General features: G+C 34.7%; 1 long non-coding RNA gene across 1 annotated transcript; it reads right to left on the bottom strand.

Annotated features, from left to right (window-relative positions):
• Positions 1–1,252: 1,252 nt before the first annotated feature.
• On the bottom strand, positions 1,253–2,715 carry LOC116087635. The gene is made up of 2 exons (XR_004117530.1): positions 2,622–2,715; positions 1,253–1,432 (listed from the first exon to the last, which is right to left on the bottom strand). It is a non-coding gene; the product is annotated as an uncharacterized LOC116087635 (long non-coding RNA).
• Positions 2,716–4,642: the final 1,927 nt, after the last annotated feature.

Genomic DNA, 4,642 nt, shown 5'->3' with positions numbered 1-4,642 from the left:
GATGAAAAAAAAAATGTTGATTTGTTATTATGAAAGAGTTTTGTTCCCCATTTCCTACCTTATTCTCAAATGCATTGCATTAAATAACTCATAGTAAAAATGAATATAATTGTAAAATAAATATAGATTAATATTTATGCCACAGAGGAGGCAATATCATCCTAATAAAAACTGGGGCTTAATAGTGATAGTTTATTCTACTTTTAAAAAAAAAACACAAATAAACAAAAAAAAATACACCTAATGTAAGACCAGTGAGCTAGGTCAGCAGGTCAGGTTGCTTGCTTCCAATCTTAATTTCCTGAGTTTGCTTCCAGAAATCAACATTTTGGAAGGACAAAATGACCTCCTTTGACCTCTGTATTGTATACATCCAGGCACACACACACACACACACACACACACACACACATACACATACACGCATATGCACGCACATACACAGAGAGAGAGAGAGCAAGCGAGAGAGAATAAATGTGTAAGATTTTCAAATAAGAAATAACACTAATATTGAGATACTGATAACAATATTACCAAGTAAATAAGTAAGAACAAAGAAAAAAGTGCACATGTTAGCTTATACATATCTTGTTTAAAATAATAAATCACCTTCGAGGTTTAACTATACTGATTAATATATTGAAGGCACTGCAAGGATAATTATGAGATTAAAGATAACATTAAAGTCAAAGCTTATAACAACTGTATTTTGTTACCACTATTTTTCTGATTTCATAGAGGAGGTATCTAAGATACAGACAAGCTATAGCACATGGAAGTCTAAACTGTTAGTAAAGAGTGGATTGGTGAAAACAAACACATTAGACAAAAAAAGAAAAAAGAGGCAATAAGAGTAGGGACAGTGGGAGAGTAGAAGCTGAAATTGAAATGTACTCATTTCTTTGTTCTCATCCTTTGTACAACCAAAGGATGATGTTCATGGTATTTAAAGTCAATACATTAACAAAGGGAAGTGTGGCTGGCTTTAAATAAGAAACGTAATCTCCAAGATACTTTTTAAAAAGCAGTACAAACCTTAAGATGATGAGAGCAATCAGATTCACATAAAATAAAAGGTATTAAATATATAGAGATCACAAAAGTTTGAAAGCCAGAATATATAACAAATAAGATTATTAATGGGTATACCTACCTACCTACTGCTTAGCTATTAAAATAATGAATATGCTTAGAATATGTAAGAATAGTTATCTATGTAGAAGGATGTATTTTAAAAAGAGAGGCACGAAACTTTGGAAATTTAAAGAATAACTTCTGTGGCTTTCATTTGTTCCCAGATACATGTATGAAAAAAGAGATGAACTAGATGATCCACGGTGCAGAGGTATAGTTTCTATCGCCTGTGTGTGGCACAACGGTATGACTGACAGAAAATGGCAGCTCCTCCATGTTGCATTTGCAGCTTCTATTCCTGTGAATCAGAAAGTCTTGCTTAGTATGTTACATAGACTGTGATACTGTATTATACCAGGCGAACGTGGACTAAAATAGTATATACAGTTAGGTTAGGTCACTACAAAGGTACAAATAAAGAGCATAACTGGCAAATTAATCAAGCTTTAATTATTTACTAGAAGCAATAAAGTCCATTAAGGGTACACCTGACTCTTCATTCAGCATACCTATAAGTGGTATTTCTGCTTAGAAGAGCCACCTTGTCCTTTAGTCACTTGAGGAAATGTGCCTGTGTATAAGACTAGCTTCTGGGGCTGGATCCTGGCTCACTCCAAGAAGCAAGAAGCTCTAGGATCAAGAGTAAAGAGCTTTGTACTAAGCCAGGTTCTATATTGTATATAAGTGGACCTATTTATAGCCTTGATGGTTAATATTCACTTTAATTAAATAACATAAAAGCCATAAAAGTTAAATACAGTATGTGGCACAATGGTGTCTCTATAAATATTTATTATCTTCACCACCTGAAAACACTACTGTTTTAGAGATTGGAGTATTTCCAATTTTCTTCAGTGTTGAAAATAATGAGGCAGCTACTCATAAATATGTTTTTCATACATGTGTGTATCTAAAAGACAAGGTCTTAGAAGTATTAAACTATGAAAATATCTTTTGTGATTTGATTGCTAGTGCTGAATTTCTCACAGAAAAGGTTCTCTTCTATTTATATTACACACACATTGTTAGCTTCCCACAATCTTGCCAGTGCTAGCTATTATTAGTTTTCATTTAGTCTTGCCATTTTGGCAGACAACATAAAAGTTCGTTTTTAAGACTTGTGTTTTCCTGATTAATAATGACACTGAGAAGCTTGAATGCCCTGCATTTATTTTTAAATTACTTAGCCCTATGCAGCACCTCTTTTCTAACAAGTGAATATTATCTATATATGTGCATGTTCCAGTGTGTGTATATCCAAGCTCATGTGTGCACAGGGGCATGTGTGTGTACAGGTAATGAGCACACGGGTGTATTATAGAGACCAGAAGCTGACATCAGGTGCCTTCCTCCATTGCTCTCCATTGTATTTAAGACATGGTCTGTCACTAAACCTGGAGTTCCCAGTTTTTGTTAGACTGGCTGGTCACCCAGCCCCTGGAATACCCTGTCTCTGCCTGACGAGTTCTAAGATTCTAAGCACATACTGGCATACTTGGCTTTGTTAGCACTGGTGGCAGTGATCGAAAGGCAGGTCCTTATGCTTCCACAGCGAGCGTTTTACTGAGTCATCTCCCAGGCTCTTGTCCATTATAAGTGACTACCTCACAATAAAGCTCTATGACAAAGTACATGGACCCTAGAGTTAGATTTTATGAGGTCAAATCTTGGCTTTAGCACTTACTGTCTGTGTATATATTAAGTCTCTGAGACTCCCTTTTAAACGAAGTGCAGCATGTTAGCTAACTCATAGGTTTTTATGAGAACTATTATTTTCTGCTACCATTTATGTTTACGATCATGAATGTTTTCAATTTCTTCGTTTGTTATTATTACACAGTCCACAATAAATGTAAGCATTAATTATGGATTTTTCTTTGCTCATTTTTTAATGTTTCTTATGGTATTCCACATAATATTTTTATAAGGATAATTAAAAGGCAGGCATAGTTATTGTCATCCAAAGGAATGAACTTTTAGTCTCTGGGTGTCTGATTTAAGGAACCAGAGTCCGGGGCAGCTGTGTGGATAGTCCTCATCACTAAGCATTCATCTGGGTGAGGGTCTGTGTAGACGTTCTGAGATCAGATCCTTTGGGATAGCAATGTCAGGGGCACTTCACACAACAGTCATGGGCCATAGACATATAGTAGTCATGATAAGCTGCTTTAAGTCCTGTAAGTTCCTTTGGTATCAAACAGACTCTGAAAAAAAAAAGAAGACTTAAGAAATGGATGGCATAGCATTAAAGATTTTTCTGGGAAACAGAGACATGTGGGCAATGGTTAATTTTACTCTATTTTTACTATCTATGTATTTGTCTATCTGTCTCCTACATATATATATATATATATATATATATATAATCTGTCTCTGTCTAACTATTGCCTATACACTCTCTATCATCTATCTGTCTACCTATCTAGAATCTACAATCTACAATCTATCATCTGTCTACCTATAAATCTACTAATCTACTTATCATCTATCTTTCATCTATTATCTATCATCTATGTATTTACCATCTATCAGCTATCGCTATCTATTATCTATCTATTTATCTATTTACCTATTTATCTACCATCTATTTATCTATTTACCTATTTATCATCTATCATGTATCTATCTAACATCTATTTTATCTATCATCTATTTATCTTTATCTACCTATCTATTCATCTATCTGGCCTTCTATCCACCTATACATTATAAGAAAATGGTTTGGAGCATATGATGTCTAGGTCCACAAAAGCAAAAGTGCAGGCCCACTCCATGACTCTGAGAATGAGCAGAGCCACAAGTAACAGTTCTGTCTCAAGCTGAGGCTGAAGACAGAAGGAAATCAGGCAAAAATAAAATGTCTTTTCTGACTCAGACTTTTACTGCTAATTAAGTTCTTCACAGATAGGATAAAGCCCACATACTGTTGAGTGATAATCTTCACTTCTCTATTTAGAGATTCAACCATTAATCTTGCCCACAACCAAACACTCTCACAGACATGCCAGAATGAAGCCTGATCAAGTATATGGGTAACTACTCAACTTTATACATTAAATTATTAATAGCACTTACCACCTAGGAAGACATTAGGCACATGACAAAGATTTATAAAAAAGGAAAATAGAAGCTAATAAAAGAGCCTAAAATAAAGACAACAACCAATATAAAGTGGTCAGTCCCCAAACTATCCATTCACAAGCATGTATTTATATGTTTTTTTTTTACTTATACGTGTGTGTGTGTGTGTGTGTGTGTGTGTGTGTGTGTGTGTGTGTGTGTAGATGGAGAGGACCTGGGAGAAGCTGAAGGAAGAAAGGAGAAGGAGGGAAATGATGTAACTGTATCTTAATTAAATGTATAAAAGTAAATAAAACTGGGAGAAACCACTAAAACCTTCACCCTTCAACCAAATTTGTTAAACGATTTTCTCAATTGGTTTCTTTCTCAGCATCTAGTGAGATGATCATATGGTTTTTGTCCTTGAGTTTGTTTATGTAGTGAATTA

Source organism: Mastomys coucha, unplaced genomic scaffold (assembly GCF_008632895.1).
Source record: "Mastomys coucha isolate ucsf_1 unplaced genomic scaffold, UCSF_Mcou_1 pScaffold13, whole genome shotgun sequence".
NCBI classification, from domain to species: domain Eukaryota; kingdom Metazoa; phylum Chordata; class Mammalia; order Rodentia; family Muridae; genus Mastomys; species Mastomys coucha.
Note: the sequence above shows the minus strand (reverse complement) of the source record. Positions and strands in the feature narration are given on the sequence as shown.